Raw genomic sequence first — 23,829 nt, forward strand, 5'->3', positions numbered from 1 at the left:
AAGTGTTTCAGTTCTTTTTGAGCTTGAATCAAGCTAAAATTTACAAATCGTTGTTCAAGAATCATTTTAAGTTTAAGATAAATGTCCATATGCGGCTCTGAGAGCCAAGAGTCTTCCCACGGTTCCTCCATAGTTTAGATATGGAAGAGCAAAGCAAAACCAAGAAGAGGAATCCAAAGTTTCCAGGGTTTACTCACACAAATCAGTCGCTTAGGGATCGGGGATCGTTCTGCTCACAAATCTCCACTATTATGTTGCAGTGGGGATACTGCACCATGCATATAAACACCTTATTAAAGTGAAGGATCCTCACGTGGGTTTTGTTGATATTGTTACTCTTTGGAGAGTTACGAGTTAGGTGAAAATGCAATCTCACTCTACCAAAGCTCTGCTGCTTTTTCTGTGGGACTGATGAATGAAACATTCATATGTTATAATTGTCTTCTTAGATAAAATCCAAGAGCATTTCAATAAATCACAAAGTAAAGTAATTATCCTGGAATATTTGTGAGCATTCCACAGAATAGATGATTGCACAGGAAGCAGATAATCAGGAAGTTTCCAGTCTGGCAATTGATCCACATTAGTTTTGCTATCTTAATGGTTCAGGTGATAGTTTAAACTTAATTCTATGTGAGCATCATTTTAGTATGCAGTGTATTATTATTAAAATAAATCAAGTGTTCGACAAAAAAAAGGAATATATAGCTATTAAACAACAAGTTTATAACTGTGTATTAAGCTATACATTAAAACTGGAGTGTATTACTACTCCAAACTTATCCTTTGTATATTGAATAAAATAAAAAAAGCCAACAAACATATGAATTATAGAAAGAACTCAATCATAATTGGCCTGCTCATTTTTGAAAGCTGTACAGGCTTGACAGATTTGTTCTCCAGTCCCAACTGCCAACTGTATGAAAAAGTTTTAGCTGTTGGCTTTGCCTCAGGAAAAATAATTTAACAGGTAAGTCTGTCTGAAAATTCATACTTTTCAGTTACCACAGACTAAATATTTTCATTGTTATATAGACAGGATCAAAACAAGATTCAGACATTTAATGGTTAAAATTTATTTTAAAAGTTATTTTCAAGCAGTAAATGAGCAGGAAGTTCTTAAAGTCTTTGCTAGAGCTCCTGGAATGATTGCAGTGTGATTCTTGTTAAAGAGAAATAAACATTGGCATCCAACTACATAGACTAGTATGATTCTTAAGTACAAAACTCTACAGTGAGTTTCTGGAAAGTTCTAATTAATTGTAATGAAACAATCAACTTTGTTTGCATCTATTTTTTAAATTGAAAACAAGGATTACCTTTCCATTGAGGACCATTTTCTTCTTGAAGTAATCCAACTGCACTGGTGTTTGCCCAAATGACTTTTTCATATAAGGAAAATATAAATTGGTACAACCACATAGGAAGATGTGCTCAATAATTTCCTAAAAAGATGTTATCCTTCTAATTTTTTTTGCATTTTCCTGAAATACCTGCGCCAATTACTGCCCTATACTTAACTCTAAGTCATATGAGTACGCCTACTAAGTCGTACAATTTTTTTCAGAAAAAGCAATTTTAGATAACAAAAGCATTCAAGATTATTCTTCCTGAAAATAGTTTAAAAAGGAAAAATCAAAATTAAAAGCCAAGCCATGTGTCTGTGGTTTCATTTGTTCATAATTGTAGTAGATTTTGTATAAGGCCAGCTTCTTTCGTTAAAAGCCTCAAGGCCACTATTATGTGCACCTTGAAAAATGTTTTTCCATGTTATCTATCAACCACCTCACATTTCTATGATAAGTACACCAGGACATACTGAGACTTGCTTCTCTTTACATTCACCCTACCATAGTTTCTCCCCCCTAATTTCTTACCTCTCACTATGTGTTCAGATAAGAGTTCAATCACATACAGACAGCCTTTTTCAATCTGTACAACAAGTATCATGGAGTCAGCATGACTAGCTGAAACCACTAGAAAAAAAATAATGCATGCAACAATTGATCATTACTTGTGGTCAGCTGGTTGCTTTTCCATTCGATAGAAAGTTAACTCCAAATTTTAGTGGATTTTGTTTTTTCTTTGATTAAGTCCTGACTAGGTTATCTTACTGGTTTTTTTAATTTGCTATATTTTAATTAAAGAAATTTAATTAGAGAAAATTAAATTTTTCTGCTGAACTGGTATGGTTGGTTTTCTTTCTAAAGACCTAATTCCTACACAGCTTTTCAGTTATCACTGCTGACAAACACCTCAGTGAGTTTGGCCCAGGAAGCTCGTGGTGTCTTGTCCCACTGCGTTGTCTCTTCTGGAAACAAATCTTCGTCTCTTGCCTTCTACATCAATGGCAAAGTAATGATAAAAGCTTAGGAAATATGGTGGCCATGTCACCAGCACAACAAACTGTTTCAAAATACCTCTCGTGTGACTCATACTCAGAGATCTCTTCTAGGCCTTCGAAAAAGCTTAAAGCTTGAATTAGGAAACTCATCTGACCAAAACTGGTAATGAACAGTACCAATGCTGGTCCTGTGAGCATAGCTGCTGAGGCAGCACAAACTAATTATAAACATGTGCCTTAGAAATGTATCCAAATGCATGTACTGCTGAGGGGCCCTGTGTCCTACAAGATTGAAAAAACATTTTAAATTTGTTCAAGTCTTACTGCAGCTACAGAGCACACTGCATTGTATTCACAAAAAAATGTACTTATCTCTAAAATTTATTTGTCTCTACCTATCTAAACTTTTGTTGCTAAAGAAGCACTTTGGGGTCAATGTCAAGGTTTGCTAAATCAGTAATGCAAACTTTTTTTCTCTCCATTTTTGACATGAATATGCAGGATTTGTCCTCCACCTCCTTAAATTCTTTCTATTTAGCTCTTCAAATAGTTCTTATAATAACATTTATTCCTTTATTCTAAGTCACAACTAGTTTCCTCACTTTTTTGCTGTTCCCTAGAGCATATAGAGATGGGATTAGATATCAACAGGTACTGTTTGGCTCCCCTATATAGGTGACATTTACCTTTTCTTCAGAATATGAATAGAGAACCTGAGTTCAGAAGGATGTGGACCTCTTAGCAGAGCTGCACTTTCTCTGCAAACAGGATCCACAGCAGCAGTTTTGGTCAAATCTCATTTAGAACTGTGCCATTTTCTTTTTTTTTTTTTTTTTTCTCTCATATCTTTTTTACAAACTAATAACCTATTGAAGAAATACCCATTGAGCTATGGCAGTAATGCAAATAAACCAGTACTAAGTCTTTGATAATTGTTTCCATTCACCTGTATTTTATCACAATATGAAACAAAACAGAAAAGAAAGGGGACTATAAATAATTTTTGAATAATAAAATCAAATTAAAACTTAAAATTAGAAATGCATTTAAACCATAATATTTAAATATTAAAAATAAGATCATGCTAGATAATCAGGAACTTTAATACACTGTAATTTCAGTACATTTCAAGAGGAGTAGACTTACATACATTAAAAAAAATCTTTATTTCTTTAGTTGAGAACTTTGCATACTAAAATGTATTAATTTTCTTGGTACATACTCTCTTAAGATGTGAGGATTTGTAATTAAAACCCTGTGTAAGATGAAGAGAGCTACTTAAAATAAGCACAGATTTTAGATGTCCTTCCTATTTCATAACAATAGGAGGATCCAGGTGCCAAGTCATGGAAATATTCTTTCAGTAGTAACACGGTTTCTTTATTCAGAAGTTGTATCAAAGACTCTCTTTTCCATGGGTGTGCATGTTCTAGACTAATAGGAGTTATACAACTTGAATTTTGCTCTGCTCAGTGTATTTTCTTTAGAAATAGCATAACTTTGGTTCCATGCAAATACTCTACTTTTAACTGGCCAAGAATCAATGATGCACACAAAATTTTCTCTTCTTAACTTGGCAGCAGTCCAAAGTTTCTTAATGTATGGCCAGAGGGTGCAGCTGGCAGTTGTTTAATATGGAGCATTAATAGTTTACATAGCTTTCTGATATTTAGCTTTCTGATAACACTTCCGAATGTGTACCTACAAAAATTATCATAGAATCATAGAAGTGTTTGAGTTGGAAGGGACCTTTAAAGATCATACAGTCCAAATCTCAATTTACTAGTTTTATCTTTGTCAACAAGAATAACATCATGTTTCATGTTACAGTAGCGTATATTAATACCAGAACTACGTTCTTGCAATTTCACCTAAATAAGATGTAGAGACATTCCTTTAGTGTGTTTCTAGATGAAGATATTTCAGTACAGCATTTGAAAGATCTGAGCAAGAAAGGTGTTTAGGATTATGTTTTCTTTTTAAACTTCATGGAATAGTCCTTGACAGAGATAAAAGGTCTGTCTGTGGCGCTATAGGCCAACACTTATTATTAGCAACATATGGACCAGGAGAGAGAGATGTTTTCTATTTATCTAAACCTTTGGGTTTTTATTCAAAATAAGATGAGGAATTATTTGTAAAATATAAAGTATGCATAATTTTTTTTTTTTTGCACCCTTCATTACTCTAAGGGGATTAAGAACTGTACTAAGATGCAAACCCTACCTCCATAATGACATGAAAAAATTAACTATTGTTATACATACATTCAGTATGTTTTCTTCAGGACACCTATTGCATGCTAGAGTATAGTGCAGACATTAGAACTTTAGAAACAAAGTAAAAGACAGCAACAGTAAAAAAGTCATCTTCGCATATAATTATCTACTTTCAAAAAGTAGGCAATACAGTACCACAATTCTACCTCATCAGACAAGCCCCTCCCTAGCAGCCCAAGGAATGAACTTTGAAGTACTAATAAGCTTTGTGAAGTTAAGAAATCTGGGAGATGACAGACCAAAAGGGCTCACAATGAAGACTCCTCCTGAGAGCACACTGCTAACATTCGTTTCTCATTTAAGACAAAATAAATGGCTTGGTGTGACTCCATGAAATTCAGAAAAATCTATCTTTTTTGTCATACTTTAAATAATAATATTTTTTTTAAAAATTCACAATCCAATCTCTCAATTGAAATCTCCAGTATAGAGAAAAAAAAAACCAAAAAACTAGAACAATCTATTCTTCCTGAACACTCACCACTGATTTAGTAAGGCAAGGAGTGGGAGAAAACAACAAACAATACACAAAATTCAAGCATTCTAGAGCACTTTGTAATAGTAATTTTTGACTCCCTGTTCTGCCTCTGTTATAGAGCCTCACCTGTCACAGACCAAAAGTCATGGAGCTCCCAAAGATTCTGGTGAAGGCAAGGATCTCGGGGCATCTATACTCTTTCTTCTCTTAGGCTTAGCCATACAACTCACAGGCTGTCAGGGTAGCAAGAATTTTGAAAGCTTGCTAATTGTATTGCTCCATACTGGTGAATCTCACCTAAATTTTGTTGAAATCTCCTTAAAACCTATGAATGTCTATTTGAGATCTTTTTAACATGCTTGACATGGGAATGAAAACAATTAACAAAACAATTTTGAAGATAGCAAGGGGCTTGAGCTGGCTTCAACCCAGACATTCTTTCCTGGCTTTTGGGGATTCCAGCATTGTGGAAGTGAACATGTTAGAGAGACCTGTAATGGGAATCATACTGGTCTTATGAGTGAATTGTGTCTTGAAACTGTTACATTTTTTGAACTGTAACTAATGTATAGATTTGTATTGTATTGTGTTTCCAGTGTATTTTGCTAAATTAGAAATCTCTTGTAAAATCATCTGTCTTCAGATAAGTAAATATGATATGAAATATTGCAACTTCCTCACAAAAAATATCTAAAATAAGGTGGACAGAGAGTATTGGACTCTGAGAGTGGCATATAGCTACAGGCTTCTTTCAGTAGAAAATACACCTACTGGCAATATCCAACCATTGAAAACTATACTCGGATATTCCAATACGTATGTGTCATTCCTAGAGCTGCTATATTAATCAGATGCCTAGAGTTTATCACATTGTACTATGATCATGTTATAAATAACACCATTTGATTTTCTTTCAAAAAAAAAGTATTTAGACTAACATGTGTGTTTAGTGTCTTTACCTGGCTCACTCCCATTAAATGTTTGTCTTCTAAGAGTATACTAGGAAGGTATGTAAAACTCTGCACATCATACTATTTTTGTATTTTGAAATTAAGGGAGAAAACTGACAGCCACATCATAAAGGTCCAAATAGAGCATCAGAATTATAAGTCTTTCAAAGTGAGAAATAGTTCCCTACTCTTCTTTATTGGAAAGGAATATTAAAAAAACACCCTAAGTGAAAGCGGTGATATTAAGGAATACTTACTAGACACACATGTACATACTGTCAGACAAAGATCACCCTGTTAATTTACTCTGTGATATAGTATTTTATTTTCATATTTTTCCCTCTTTGTACTTTAATTATAGCAGAGCATCAGCAATAATATAATATTTATGCTTGGAATATTTATGTACAGCAGAGGGTGCCAGACAGTATCCAACAACATTTCCTCTGCTAATAATTTCTACAAGTAATGATTTAAAGTGACAGAAAATGGAGGTTAATGTAAAAATATTTCTAGGTTGCAACTATGTTTCCTAAGGAAAACAAACAGAAATCAAGTCCCCTTTTATATGTTTTAAATTGCTACAGTCAACATCAGAGCACAGAGCTAACAACACCAAGGTTGTGGATTTGATCCCCTCAATGATCCTTGTAAGTCCTTTCCAACTCAGAATATTCTATGATTCTCTGATCTATTTTTCCAGATGTGTTAAATAAACCTTTATTTATTTCTCCATTCTATCCTGTACACTAGGTACAGGCATTAGGAGGAACACTTCATAATCTTATAACAATATTTTTTTCTGTAGAGAAAATACTGGATTGAAGGAGATCTGAACTGTAGTCCCAACTGAGACCCTGATTAGCTTGTCATTCTTCCTGAGGATTTTTAACTCACTGTGAGGTCAGCGGACTTTTTCAAGTAATTTTCTTGGAGATAATAGTATATTGAATGCTTGGAAACATCAATGAGACCCGCTATATGCAAGCTAAATATTATTATTAACCTTGTATCTTTACTGTTAGTATTATGCCTATATGACTGTGAATTTCTCCACTAAAAGCAAGACTAAGCCACTAATAAATAACACCTTTAATACAGTTCAAATCGTGCATGCTGAAAAAACATTACTAGTTAATGTGTCTCAAACTGGATTGATAAATCAGTTGAACTATCACGAACTTTAGCCTTCATTTTGTAGTATTCAGTGTGTATGTAGTATGTTGGATAACAGCAAAGTTAAGGCCTCCACTTAATTCACATATGATGCTAAGCAGATTTGAGAGCAATGTTCTATTCAAATGTTTCTTAATAAGTTTATGAAATTGCCATCGAGAAGAAAACTATATTCAACAAAAAATGCATCCTAATCCTCCGATCAAAGGAAAAAGAAAAAAAGGTCATGGATTCTAAATCTTTATATGCATGAAGATTAATATATGACTTTACTTTCCACATGAGACTTTGGAAAAAGTACGGTGCAAACCTTCAACCATAATAAACACGTGATGTAAGGAAAATCAAGAAAAGGAAAAAAAAACCAGTTCATCTGATCAGAGTGGTGCATCACAAAATATGCTCTCAAAAAGCAATTACTCTCTTTGAAGCACAGTAAACAAATATTGATCTATGAAACTGGGTATGTAATATAACACATCTTCATTCAGAATTAGCCATAAGAAAATTTTTAGATTTTACTCTAAAGAATTGGTTTCTAAACCCCAAAGAATTTTCATAAATGGGTAAAAGAAATTATCTCCCTGTTCCAATATCCATTCCTTGTCAATTGTGGAGCTGATGGAATGTTCGAAATGCAAATCAAGCTTTCTGTTTCCACACATTTAAAAAAAAAAATGAATAAAATGTTGGACTTATTTTACTCTGCTCAATATTTACCATTATTGACTAATATTTTGTTGAGACAAATGTCAGTCTAAAACTGACACAGCTCTGAACTGATCTCAGGAATTATTCACTGTAAAGTTTAATTGAGCATTATTTAACCTAACAGACTGTCTCCCAGATTCACACATTCAAAAAATCTATTCTTCTGATGGCTAGTTTTATTTTAAACTCAAGCAGCACTTTTTTCATTGCATATTGATTCATTGTGTACACTTGCACGTAACTGAGTACATTCTTTTATGTGTGAGTGACCTCCAAATATTACATAAATTAAGCCAAATATAATTAAAATATTTATAATTTGAATTTATTTTGAACTGGTAATTTTTTTTCTTATTACCTCAAAAGTTTATAGTTAAGTATTACTCATATTGCTAATGCAAAATAATGAGAGCTCCCTGCTATTCCACAAAATGTCATAGGTGTTTGTGCAAATACATGTACATTGAATGGTTAACATAATCATAAACAGGACCAGTTCTCTGTTATTTATTATAAGGGAAATACTGATATTCCAATTGTGAATTGGAACTTGATGAAAATTAACATTTTCATGCTCACTTTTTGAATTTACCAATGTCTGCTACGGTGGAAAAAGTACATTAAAAAACCTGGAGGCATACTGAAAGCATGCATATCTTACTGCATAATCGGCAGATACAATATCACGTTACCTTGATGCTGCACAAATTTTGCGCTTGTGAAGTAGCTAGATGCTATTTGTCACTGCAGATACTGCTGTGCTAAGAGTTACCCAAAGATCAAGGCAAAAGCCGGGGCAAAACCACACTGCCTTTAACATGCTCTTTTGATTGCCATGCACTCAGGCAGTCATTACTTGTCTGAAACCTGTTATCCAAAGTTCATTCACACACACGCAGCCATTCTCCCAAATGTTAGGAAAACGTGCTGTCACAACCTGCTCTAGCTCTTCTATTGATTCACATTCTTTCTCTAAGCATTCACCGTTGTGAAAATTTCTTTCTTTTTTTCCTACATTTTAGACAAATAACAGGCTTAAAGGTAGAGAGGTAGTTCTCACAGCACATACTGAAATGTGCACATGCTTGTAGCAAAGTGTAAAAGAAAAGGATTTTCAAGACAGAGAGCTCCACAGAAAGTTATTTCTTCTTTAGGTGATGAATACTCCTGGCCACCATTATAATGCTAACAAGAACTGCATATATGCACCAGTGGCGTCAAATGAACTGAATAAGGCAAGGAAATAAAACCCAAAAAATCTATACTGCTTTTTGTTTCTCACGATTTTAAAAATAATTGGTAGGCATTACAGTTAGAATTGTAGACTTGCCAGCTTTGCTAGAGCTATCTGAGACCAGAAAGAGTGCTTTATAAACAGGTCTGTTCCTTCACTGAAAATGTCAAGAAAAGAAAATGACGAGAAACTCAAAGTTTTATCCAAAAAATCCAGGGAGTTAAGTTTCAAAATATTAGCATGGTGACTATGCCAGCTTCAAATCAGTGGAAGAGAAGCCTGAAAACGGAAGTAAGCACTCAAGGAGATAAGCACAGCATCCTGGTTCCCTGGCAAGCACACAAAGAGGGTACCTACATATGAGAGCGGTATTTTAAGTGCAAATCCTTTCTGACATGTAAGGATACACTAAGACTCTTGATAAATCTCTTTAGGGAGGATTTAGGGAAGGCTTTATTTTTTTAATGGAGAGAAAGACATTAAATTATATAAATGTATTAGAAATTTATGTGATGAAATAATGCAAAAAACCCAGGGTGTGAAGTTACATAGTCTATTCTTACTTATCAGTAACTTAACACAGGTTTTTGCAATGCTTTGATGAAAACATATTCTTCATTCTTTGCTAAGTTCTACAAATAGAAAAGACTTGAAAAATGATGAAGACATTTATTGAAATGATGAGAGCTGCAGTGCAGCGTGAAAATAATTTTCTACAGTGAAAGAACTCGTACCAACTAAACTCATAATTACGCTTCACACAATAGTGTGAATTGAGTACTATGTTCTGGCAGTAAGGATAGATTTGTTGCTGCTTTAGTGAGCATTTTATCTGAGAGAATTTGCCTTTCTAAGTCACCAAGCAGGAGTGTTGCTCAGCCTTTCAGTTCCTTCCAGACTGATATTATTAAGCAAATAACTGGACTTGCATGTGTGTCCACGCATAATGACTAAAGTGATTTTGAAAATCAACAAGGTGAAGAGTGAAAAATGTAATTTAAAAAAAAAATAAATTACTTGTTATTATTCTTATGTAGGTAGGCACTGCAGGAGAGGGGAGTTCGAACTAAAACTTCAGACACCATATCAGATAGGTACCAGAGTTCCTTCCAGTTACCGTAGCAGCTCAGCCAAAGATTTTGGGTTTGAGCAATCTTTACACAAAGGAAAAAAAAATTACCAGTAATCTTTGGACTTGAATGTTTTATTGCCAAATTTTGCTCCTCCATCTTGTACATCCCCCTTACAACTATAAGCTGTGAACGAGCTGATTGAAAGGAGCAGAAATGCCTGTCTACTCATGCACTGGGCTGAGAACGGCAGTTTCTGAGGAAGGGATATTTTGGCACTTATGGCAGCTTTAGCTTTGAAAGGTCCTGTTTTAAAGCTGTGTATGGGGCCATAAGTATTATCCATTAAAAAAGCACATTTAAAGGTAATTCTCCTGGCATTAGAAAAAGTTTATCAAGAAACTGTATTATAAAGCTTTTCTGTACATTATCAGAAATCTAAAATCCCATGTATAAGCTAGGGAGAAAAAATGTTCCTTTTCTACAAAGTTTTGTCAGCTTCAAGCTTAAAACTGAGCAGTCCCAATATCTTTTCTATCCTTTGCTGAAGCTATGAAAGAGGTAAAGCTAATTATTTAGAATATAAGTGAACATTACTCCTAGGATTTTGTAGGGATTTCTTCCGTTTTGGATACAAATCAGATTTAAAACTGCCTCCCTCCACCCAACTACTTCTTTTGAGAAGCATAAATAATAATTACTTTCTTTGGAAAAGATCTCTGACAATTCATTTTTTCATTTGATTTCATTTCAGAGCAGAACAACAAAATTTCTGGAATCAAATTAACACAGGATATTCTAATTCAGAGAATAGAAATAAAGGAAGTGTTAAGGGGTTTTGTTTTAAACCTAGTAACATGCTATAGAGTACTAGGTTTGGTCTGTGAAACTGTACCCAAGCAGTCCAGAAAAATTATTTAGCACGATAGCTGAAGAAAGCTGGTTATTTAATTCTAAATCTATGGTTAAAATATGGACCATTTGAGACAGTCAGCTACAACTTGTACTGAACAATTTTGGCCAGGCAGAATAATAACTAGTATTTCTGAGCTCAGGTATGCCTGCATACCATCCTAATATATATACCGTTCAAGATTTTCTTAATTTTTAAATATAAAAGTTTGACTGTATTTGTGAGCTTATAAAAATTTTTCATGATGAAATAGTAACCTTAGTAGACAGCAGTAAATGACATAAATACTGTTTTTTTTCAAAGTTTCCTTCTACAGCAGCAAAAAGTCAGATTAATACAATGATTATGCTAGTAATTAATTATTTAGAATTGTCTACAAGAAAACAAAAATCTTTTGCTTTTGAGAGTCAAATCTTTGAGTACGCATTAGAATATGGCACGGAAATACCCCAATCTCTTGTCGAGTCAAAAATGAAGGTGTCCTCAATAACAAGAGTCACAAGTAGAGGCACTGTGTAATACATACAATTATCAATTTAGAGAAAAGGTGCATTTTTTTTTTTCCAATTACTTTATGGAGTTTACATTGTTTCCTATTTTAAATAACATTGAATTATATATTTCCTACCTACAGCATAAATGCCACTTGTTCATAAAGCAGAAGTAATAGTGTGCGAATGAAAAAATATTAGTGTCTGCTGTGTTGTTTTATTCCTCAGTCAATAACAGGACATCAACTAATGTGTCCTCAATAAATTTAGAACTTCTAAACAGTGCTGAAAATTAAATTAGTTATCACTGACTACACACAACATACTGGTTTTATCTAGTTTTAATGAATGATTTAGTTACTTAGTGTAATCACATGGCTCATTTAAATTATGCAGCTACTATATATTCTAGAAAACAGCTGGAAAATATTTCTTCAGATTAAATAGTCACATTAGATAAATACATGTTCCAGATACAGTAATAAGCCTCCAAAACATGCATGTTTAAGTATCGAGTAGCAATGTACTAATCTTTGGTATGAGATCTGAATTTAGAGTCTCTGGATAATGATAGAAAATCTATTGGACTGGAATGATTGTCAAGAAATTCACATTGTTCAAGCTCTGAGAAACATGAAAGTTAAAAATATTTAACTTGAATTTAAGAATTCTTTCTTTTTATAATATTACATAGTATTTACAATTAGGAGAAAAGTGTTGCTAATATTTTCCATTTAAGAGTGCACAGTTGTCAAACTATCAGTATCCCTCACTGAGATAATTGTGAGCAGCAAAAATCCAGCTTACACTGAACTATTCTGTGTTCTGTGTCAACAAATACTGAAATTGTACTGCATCTCCTGGGTGGAAGATCATTAAGTGTCAGTGTTATCTTCCATTTTTTAATCTCCTTTACTCAGGAATATGTGATGAATCAACTGTTCAGATTTAGGCTCTGCTATTCAAGCATAAAGAATAACCGGATGCGATGACCCTGATGTGTTTGCCATTTGTTCATTCATATTTTTTGCCAGTGGCAGATCTGTTTCCCATTTGGGTCTGTTTTTACACAATTTTTTTTATCTATTTCACAGCTGGTCTGGCTGAGGAACCAGGAGGTCAAACATTTTGTCAAAGCTTGCATTGTCTATGGCTTAGTTAGGTTTATAATTTGCACTGGGTAGCTGGTTCCTCTGTGTTTTGCACTAAATGTTAGATAATGAACACACATATTTTGAGATGCCTGAATGTACTTATGGATTATAACAGGAGAGTTTGGTACTAATTACTTTGCTACTATTTTACATTACGTTACTTTGTGTCTTGTCTAACTCCATTTCTACTGACCTGTAATTTGTGTGTACATGTATTGCTCACACAATGTAGTCACATTAAAATTGAATGTAGTCACATTAAAACTGAATTTAGTCACATTAAAAAATGTGGATCTAAATACAGAGATTGTATAAGTCATCTCCATTCATCCTTTGCACGATTTGAGTTTTGAAAGGGTAAAAATTGGATATTTACATAAGAATAAATATCTCCTTACTCATCCCAGGAACAGCAATATCCTTCCTGATGTTCAGCTATCTCTCTCCTTAATTTGTGACGCTTCAATAAATTTCTTATTCTGTAGGAAAATAACTAAGGCAGTCAGCAACTTAAACCCCAAAATAACTGAAGGAAGTATCCTTGGCTTTTCTGGTTTTTACATTCAGTTTATCTTTTCATGATGACTTTCTGAAAGCATTTAGTTGTCCAGAGTTCACTGAGTATACATTTGGCTTGATTGCTTGAGTATTTGCTGAAAGTAAATTTTAAACTGAACATCTGATTATCAAATTTTTAGTTTGCCTTCACGCTGGGTTGGTTAGCTACCATGTATCATATTATATCTGGATTTTGATTGCCTGGCATACATTGCTAACACCTATTATAATCAAACACAGTTGGAAATTCAAAGTGAAATGCTTAAGTTAGTCAGATACATGTGCTATTGCACCGAAGTTAGAGCACAAACTGATTGTAATATTTATAATTCACAATTAAAATGACACATTAAGAATTATTTGCTAAAGGAATGAGGAATCACTCTGAATAATGAATAAATTTGAGAAATTAATCACTCTCAGAGAAAGGCAAAATTCATCAAATTATTTGTTCTGAATTACTTTTGATTTTCAATATTAAAACATCATGATAATGATATAGCTAAATCAAATGAAAGGTAAAGAATTGGCTATATGCTATGAAAGAATACTCTAAAGGGCAAGAGCAGAAGGCAAAGGCTGACAGCAGTACTACAGAAAATCATAAACATTCCTTGCCCCTAGCTACAATTTAGAAATTTTAGTAATTATCCTCGGTACTTACTTTTTAGTGGGAGATGGATGACATTTTCTAGTCTTGTAAACTTCCCAAAAATTTTTATCTGATATGTAATTGGTTAGAAACATATGCATTATGCACTTTTATTTGAGACCCTACAATGAGCATGTAAAGATTCCTTTCCCAGAATTGTCTCTTACAGAGTACAGACTAAAAGCATGGTAATACTACTTGTTATGTCTTGTAATACACTATGTAGCAGCCCTCCAGTACCTAAAGGGAGGCTACAAGAGAGCTGGAGAGGGACTGTTAACAAGCACATGTGGTGACAGGACAAGGAGGAATGGCTTTAAGTTGAAAGAGAGTAGATTTAGATTAGATGCTAGGAAGAAATTCTTTGCTGTGAGGGTAGTGGAACAGACTGCCCAGAGAGGTTGTGGATGCCCTATCCCTGGAAGTGTTCAAGGCCAGGTTGGATGGGGCTTTGAGCAATTTGGTGTAGGGGAAAGTATCCCTATCTTTGGTAGGGAGCTTGTAACTACATGATTCTCACTGTCACTTACAATCCAAACCATTCAAATACCTTTGAAAAGTACCTAGTAGAAGATAAGAGATCAATTATGCATTGTATCATCCTCAATAAACTTTACTCTCCAACAGGACCTAAATTAGATTCATTCACTCCGCTGCCTAATACTTGTCTACAAATCACTACTGAGCTAAAAAAACTGTAACTTTGCCATTGCTATCTTCAACAGAACTAGCTAAATTTTTTTGATGGAACATCTGAACAACTGGCAACTTGGCCAGAATCCATAGAGACCTGTGGCTCTGTCAAGTTTATGGACAGAGCCAGAAGAGGAAAAAAAATCAGAACATGAATCAACTACTTTTTAGCTGATAATGTGATGGTTAACCAAAAACCTAATGCTTTAAAGCAACCCATGCCCATTCAACTGAGTCTACACAGATGATAACTTCATAATGAATAAAAATGATGTACGACATCCTGTAGAATTATCCAATCAACAATTCCAGGCCGTCATCTTTGCTGTAGAGTATGAACGATATGGGAATCCTTTCCTAGGATATTAGGTTTTATGGAGCAGCACATTTGCAAGTACTTGGTATGAAAATGGTATTCCTTCAAACACGTCAGGGAGCACATTCAGCACAACACACTGAGATTTAGCGGTCTGATTTTCATTAATATTGATAGGAGTTGCATGTGTTGTCCCTTCCAGTTCACATCCACACACCACATGCCTGTGCAGTGCATTCTGACTACTGGACTAGTTTGTCACTGATGATACAGTATCAGGAGCTTGCACTGCACTAAGTGACTGAATTGTGGTAGAGATCTCACGGAATGAAACTTTTATAGAGTCTTTGAGAAACATAAGCCAAGGATAATGCAATGTAAGAGAAACATTCCCAATAAAAGTGGAGCCTTGTACTTTCAAGAAAAGTCATTATTTGAGGCAGTGATTATAAATGTTACCTTGGCCACTCTCTAGAGCAATAGGCTCAGGCTAGGATGATGTACCCCAATGCTGTGCTACTTTGGATAAATCATTTCACTTTCTCTGTTCTGGTTTCAGTAGTAGTGAAACAGAAATAGTTGAACTCACCTCTTCATCATATTGCTCATCAGAAAACTATATAAAATAAGTACTATTTATCCCTAGCTCAACTGAATGTTCATATTCACTGATGTGATAACCTAAGATCAAAAAATCAGATATATTTAATGTCGAATATACAGAATCATTGTTGAGCTATAAACAGAAGTCAAACTTCTCTCAAATCAAATTCATATATAATGGGCACATAGTTAGGTTTAAAAAGATAGTCAAAACAAATAGCATGAACCAAGTATATTTCTGATTAGTGAACAGAACATTGCCTACAAGTTTTTATGTGATGCTATGAATCTGCTGTAGAAAAACATTCTTGAATAGCATCGAATAGCACTTCGACCTATCAGCTTTCATTATTCCCCCTTTGTTAAACTACTTCAACTTCTAACCTAATTTTGCATAAATTTTTAACTGCTTCTGAAACTGCATGGATAGCCATAGCTATTGCTTACATTGGAAATTTACAATAATGAGGCAACTATACCCAAATTATTCCTAGGAGGTCATACTATTGCCAAATGCTTTCTTTTCTTTGTTTTTTCAAAAACTGGATAGGTTCAGGAATGTAGTATTGTATCTGATGCAGTGTTATCGATTCTTAGAGGGACAGAACTAGATTTCTGTGATCTAGGATATAAAAGCTCATCAAAATATACAGCATTACAAACTGAGCTTGAAAAAAAATGTAAGCTTTGAGCATTGGATACTCCTGCAGAATCCATGACCCTAAATTTAGTTATTAGGGTCTGGATGCAAATTATGAGTCAAGTTATGTGGTCAGGCAGGACTTACAAAAATCTTTCTTATGAGTATGAGACTGTCTAGCCACTACTAATGACATACTTGAAAGGAATATGTTGGCCTCATGTACATAACATGCATTGTTTGACATTTTTCCCTCTACCAACTTGCTGTCTGGAATTGACTGATCAACCTAAGCCACTATGATTTTTTTTTCCAGGAACAGAAAACTTTATTCCTATTCAAGTGTAGAGAAATCTTCTCTTTCTCTTATATCCCTGACATCCCCTCACACACTTCTTCATTAGTTCAACCGCAAGAGTTATGGTCCAACGTGGTTGATCTCCAATCAATTTCTTCCACTGAATAGGTTCACAGACTCCTTCAGAACATCACCTTTAGACTGGGTTTGTAGCCAAAGCAGGTTTGGTATTTCCTTTTTCATGTCTTCCACTTGCATTCTACTTCTATTCATTGTATCTCGTGTTCATTCCCAAAATACTCATTATGTTCATGTTCATGTGAGTAAAACAACAACTAGTTTTCTCATCAAACTTGGGCATAATTCAAACTAAAACTACTCAGCTCAGCAATGTCCTTTCAGGACCGAAATGATTCTTGCTTCTTGTGAAAAGAGCACATTAGACTCCTAGAGAATCATAAATTTGAAAAGTAGCACTGAATTGCACCTTATATTCAGTTGCCTACAGTCCATTTTCTATTTTTATTTTATTTTATCTGGTATTAGTTATCAGAGTAAGGTCACATTAGGATAGTTAGGATACGCTTAACCTTCCCTATTTCTGCTTGAAAACTCATTGCAAGGAAGTGTAATTTATTGTAATACACTCAATATTTAGTATCAAGTTTGGCACATCATGTCTATCCTTTAATTGCATATGGAATATGCTTTATGAAGCAAATGAAACACCTTGAAAAGGTGCTATCTTTAAAGTAATCTACTCATCACAGCCACCTTTAATGCAGTCAAATGTGTTAAAATAAATTTTGCAAAATTTTAAATATATATGCAGACCTCCTACTGTCCCAGTAACCCAAAAAACAGTGAAGATTATTTGAACTAAAATCCTCAGATACTAAATCATGTGCCAATGAAACATGTACTCACATTGTTAGAGCCAAACTGTGAATTCTTGAAAGGATAGATAAAAAGAGGATCAAAATACCTCTTCCATTGCATTTCAATGAAATCTCTGAACACCAGCTCTATAAGAGAGTATGTTGGGAAACAGCAAAGCATTTTGACCCTGAGCCTGTATATATCATGCTCTGATATCTGTATAGCGTTTTCCCTCTTCAATCTCCACCCATTTTAAAGATGTGATTACATTTTGAAGCAACATCTACATTTAAGGTCAAGAAAAAATCTCTAACATGTTAATCAAAGTGAATACTTATGGTCATATCTCAATTCTGACATTTAAAATAAACTTCATGCAAATGAGATATGTGACTGAATTACTAGAGAAGGTTATCAAATAGTGAATACAGAAACAGAATGAAACTCATTATATTGACGGAAGTCCTTCATGTGAATCCTCTAAAGTGAAAATTAGATTTTTAAACTTTGAAGTTTAGGAACCCTTGGGTGTATGCTCCTTAGTGCATCCTGATGTCTATACTACATAAAAATTAAAAGTATAACATTAAACAAAATTTCCTGTGATTGCATTTTCTGTGCTTGTAGATTCAGAAGTGAAGGGCTGACAAGTTGAATAAATTTCTCTGATAACCCTGAAGATTGACTTTTAAAACAAAAAAATCTATTTTATGATGGGTTCCTTTTTAATATTTGGCTTTACTACTTTCCTCTAATCTGATTTTATTAAAAAGTAATATATTCTTTAATTCACAGGCCACCTCTTTTAATAAATACTTAATCAAATATGAAAGCTTTCTTATTTCAGAAATGAATATGTACTGAAAATGAAAAGTTATTTGTAGTAGTCAAAAAAGAGCAACATTAGTGAAGAGGTGTAGCGCTATACATGGATTAGATAACTTCACATTGGTGAGGAATAAACCGTGCAGGTAGCTCAGTGTTCAACTGCAGCGAGGGCTGCAGACTGAGCTGTGGGTGATGGGAGCTGGAGGCAAGAGGCCATGAACTGGTACCAACCCTGTACATAACTAAGGGCCTGGGGACCCAGCCAGGTGATCAGACATTGAGACACAGCAGGAGGCTGTCTCAAACTTTCACTCCTCAGAGTGTAAGGGAATAAAAGCTCAGGTTTTCCTTTGCTTGAAGTCTGTCCTCAGAGGCACCCAGATCAAGCTGTTGGTTTTTTGTTGAACCATAATTAATTTCAAGGATCAAAATAATTGCTCTGGGAAATTGTTCTGCTCTGGGAAACCTGAGGTCAAACCCACAAGGAAATCTGGTCTGGAAGTGAGTGTGGGCTGTGTGGGGAGTTGTAAGACCCCAAAACTTGCTTGACAAGACTTTTAAAAGGGTTTACCTTTTTTAATGTACTCTGAGTTAGACACACAGGAAAAACACCAACAAGATATTCTCAAGAGGTCAAAACAACAAAAAACTTTACTGACAACTTCAGAAAATCACAGAACTTTGGCAAAAGTTCAGATCAGCAATCAACATAAAACATTTCACAAAGCATTAACTTAGCCTGTTCATCTTAGCAAAACCCAAGCCCATGAAATGTTAAGTTGCTCCAAACTCTGAGAAGAGGGAATTGGAAGTAGGAGAAGAGAGAAAAGATATAGATAAGAACAAATTCTGGACTTAGGGTGAAAAAGCAGCAATGACACTGCATTTGCTCTTTGATAAGACTGACAAAATTTCTGCAGTTAAAATTTACAAAGTCTTGCATCTTCCGCAAGATTATTAATGATAATGTTCCCGTATCCTTTTTCAGTTGCCTAATCTTTCAGAAGACCTCCTGATGAATTCTTGTCTCTCACAGGTGTCAGTGGTGACAAACAGCATGCAACAGCTCATAGATATACTCAGTAGAAGATACTCTCAGTAGCAGAAATATTTCCTATGTCTGGAATCCAAACCAATTTCAAATAGAAAAGAAAATAATATGAACCAAATAGATACATATTCTTATTCAGGCACCTAAAGGAAGACTTCCATAAATTAAAAAACCTTAATACTCCTAATTTCTCAGGACAATATACTCAAGCATCTACCCTTCTTTTGAGCACACAACCTTCTCTTTAGTGTTGCATATGAGCCAAAGAACTACACTGAAGACTCCTACATAAAACAGTTAGTTCAACTAAGACCTAAGTTCAAGGTTTTTTCAGTTGTTACCTGTAATTATATATTTTTTTTAATTTGTTCTGAAGGTCCTATCAACAGGTAATAAAGAATGTCACTTTTTTCTCCAATTAAATTACACTTAATTTACTTCAAAGTCAATTGCTTTTAACGATGGCCATATTATCAGTAGTCAATTAGTTACGCTAGGTGTTTGGCAATATTTAATCTTATTTAGGAACAACAGAAAATACAAATTCAAATAACATTAGTGTCGGTTGCTTAAGAGCACTTACTATAAAGATATCTTTCTATTTCCTTGAGGTATTATAGCTTTTAAATAGAAGCCTTTTACTCCTTCAGGAATACAAAATATTACTTCTTAACCATACAGCTGTGCTGGTTGGAATTAGAGCTAGCACACAAAGAGAGTTTGACAGAAGCTGCAAACCTGTAGGGCTATCAGAGGGTTCTGACTTAAATGTTAACTCTTTCTTCAATAGATACTCACAGATATTATACACAATTGGAGATTGTAAAAATATATACACTGGATTTCAGCCTAATCACATTATATACATTTATTAGTTATTGTTGAACCAAAGGAATTAACTTGTGTTTAGATATATTAAAAAAAGGACTCTGTTGTAAAAACAATAAAACCTATTTACCAGTAGGTTTACACTTAAATCTCAACAAAAATTAACATGAGTAGGATGAGAGGAAGTTAAAAAAGAAGTTTTTGTAAAGTCATTGAACTGAACACATAAGAAATAGGAAAGTCATCAAAACCAGAACCCCAGTATCATTAATAATAAAGCTTTCTAGTAATGCAACCAAAAATATTTTTATTATATTGAAAGAGTTAAAGCAGTCTATTTTTTCCACTATTACAGAGTTTCAGAGAAAATAAATGGTATTATAGTCCTAATTTTCAAACAAGAAAGATTTTTAGAAGGCAAATAATAAAGTCCATCACTTAAAATATATATATATATATATAATATTTCCAGGAGTCACTAATCTTCTTTCTCTGGATGAATCTGATTTGCTCATCTGTAAATTTACAATACAAAAATACTTCCTATAAATTTTTAAATTCATTAAAAAATAACTAGCAAATTCCAGGTGTGATTATCTATTTTCCTGTTCTTTTCAGACAAAAAAGCAACAGATAAAGCCGTTACAGATATAATGGAGGAAGTTAATTTAGATGACAGAATCACTGGCAGACACAGACTGAGACTTCAAGGCATTATTACGCAGATGGCTAAACATTGGACCGGTATAGACATGTTCTCACCAACTCTACAAATTGATAAACATGTTTATCATGTATAGATGATAGAAACGTGGGCCAATACTCCCATTTCACTCAATATCTAGAATGACATAAAATCCTGGCTCTAACTAAGTATCTGAAGTATTCCATCACTAACACCCTTTTCCTTTTAACTGCCAAAAGCCTCACATAACCTTAGTCATCATGATTTACAGTTATAAAAGCTTTTTTGGTCTGTGAAAACCCTGCATCTATGAAACTGATCATGATATTTCTTATAATAAAGGCAGAAATATCTAATGGTTTTGTCTGAATGTACTAGTTTTGGGTGGGACAGAGTAAGTTTTATTCACAGTAGCTAGCATGGGGCTGTGTTTTGGATTTGTGCTAAAAACAATGTTGATAAAGCAGGGATATTTAATTATTGCTGAGCAGAATGTAGATGGAGCCAAGGCCTTTTCTGCTTCTTGCACCACCCCATCAGCGAGGAGGCTGGGGATGCACAAGAAATTGAGACTGGACATAGCTGGGACAGCTGACTGCCACTGACCACAGGGATGTTCCAGACGACAAGACATCATGCTCAGTAATAAAAGCAGAGGAAAAAAAGGAGAAGAGGTGGGGAGGACATGACATGACACACAACTTTTAGAGATGCAGCATTTTTCTTCTCAAGTTATCATTTTCCTGGAGATGACCAAACATCTGTCAGAAAATAGTGAATGAATTCCTTATTTTGCTACATTTGCACATGTGGGTTTTGCTTTACCTATTAAATTGTCTTTGTCTCACCCTGTAAGTTTTTTGCATTTTCATCCTTTCAATTCTCTGCCCCATTCTCCTGACAGAGTAGCTGTGTTGTGCTTAGTTTCCAGCTGGGGTTCAACTGGAACACCAGAAGAATTCTGAATTTGTGAGTTATTATGCTTACCTTTTTTTTTATACAAATGGGAATAACAAGACATATTAGCAATAGTCAGAAATATTAAAACCTTTGAAAATAGCAAGAGGAAAGTCAGATTTGGTTCTACCAAATGGCAAAATCCTCATTTGATATTACTTTAAAAAATTAAAGCCTGTAAGAAAGGAAGCAATAATGAGTCAGATCACAAGTAATTAAACTGTACGATCCATGCACACAGCTAGTTGAGAAAATGACATGTTGGGATATTTTATAGTTTCAATTTTTACAGTTAGATGTGGAATCCATATATTTTAATACGTAAAAAATGGTTTTATATAAACCATTGATGAATCAAAAATTATTTTATTGACTAGATCCATACCAGAAGAAAGGTGAAGTAAATGGCTTTCCAAAAAGACCTGGCTGCAGCTGCACAGGTTTATAGTGTCTAGCAAAGTGATTGTTTAAAAAAATGTGAAGTACTTTGGGAGTCAACAGTAACCCAAGAAGGTAAGATTTGGTAGAAAGAGCATCATGTTTGAAACTTTCTTACTTTCATATTTCTTTCCTCTCTGCAAAATAAAATGATATTTCATCTAAGCAGCACAACTGACATAAATACAATTTTACACCAATGATGAACAACCTTGCTGCCTTAGGAACCAAATGGACTTTTCTTAATTGCTACAAGAGACATATGGTATTGTTATGAATGGATGATGTGGGTTTAAATAAGTCCCTGCCTTTTTCCCAGGCCTCTGGCACCAGGTAGTAGCTTTATTGAGGTGGCCAGCACCCCAAGACCTATTCTCAGTAGCAACTTCTTTAATAATGGCTGATTCAGCCTATTATAGAATGAATTATTTATTTAACAGACACAAAACTAACAGACATAAGACTTAAAACAGATTATTACTAAAAAGGAATAAGACAAAAAGAGGACAACTAGTATTTATACACGCGGGGTTAAAGGTGCCATTAATTTACTGCTAGCGAAGCAATAATATAACTTAGGATACAATGTTTCTTACCATCCAATTCCTGATGGAGCGCACATCAAAATCCTTTCCCTCAATTCCCAGGAAAGTAGCCACAGAATCTGTGTCCAGGCTCCGGGGATAAGTCTCACACGCTTTCAGGTCGTGTGTGTAGAAGGTTTCTCAGAGTGTGTGTAGGAGACTTCTGCCTCTGTGATAATCCGTAGTGCTTTTATAGTGTAAAACACGCCTTTTTGTCACCTATGTTTTTTCTTTTATCTCTTCCCACATCTGCTTTCCGTACCAAGATTCTTGGTTAGGCTGGCAGACCTTTTGGCGCCAAGAGATGATACCTGCTGGGCCTTGCCTGCCTGGGTTATCTCTCCTATCTGCACTGGGCCCCTGTGGTGGGGAGAGGGGTGATATGCCCTCCCACAGATATTCACCTCAAACCTATTCCAAGATAATTAAAGGAACTTAGAACTGGTTCAACTGATTCATAGAATCATCATAGAAACATAGAATGGCTTGGGCTGAAGGGGACCACAGAGAGCATCTAGTTCCACCCCCCCCGCCATGGTCAGGGACACCTTCCATTAGACCAGGATGCTCAAAGCCTCATCCATCTTGGCCTGTTGGATATTCACTACTGTTGCTGTGACCCATCCCACTGCAGGGCTGGGGCAGCGTGATGCCAATCAATCCCAGCCCATCCCCTGGATCGAGTTTCCCGAAGAGGCAGACTCAGAGGGTGGGTCGAGGGGCGGCTCAGAAGCCTCAGCTGCACCCCCTGGGCAGTGCCCGGGTCCAAGCCGCCTCCCCCGGTTCGGGAAAATTCCCAGTTACTCGGTTGTTCACTGGTTCTCTGTTATAACTCCCGCCTCTCGGTTTCCCCCAGTGGTTCTTGTTGAATTGTATCCTCCCCCTGGCTTGTAACTCATTGGTTGTTTTCCCCTTTCACCCGGGTTTTCAAACGCTCTATAACACTGAGGACAAGCCTCGCGGGAGCTTCCCATCGGATTCCATCCCTTCCGAGCTTGTTCGGGTTGCGAAACTTCTAA

This window comes from Corvus cornix, chromosome 4 (assembly GCF_000738735.6).
Source record: "Corvus cornix cornix isolate S_Up_H32 chromosome 4, ASM73873v5, whole genome shotgun sequence".
Taxonomy (NCBI): Eukaryota; Metazoa; Chordata; class Aves; order Passeriformes; family Corvidae; genus Corvus; species Corvus cornix.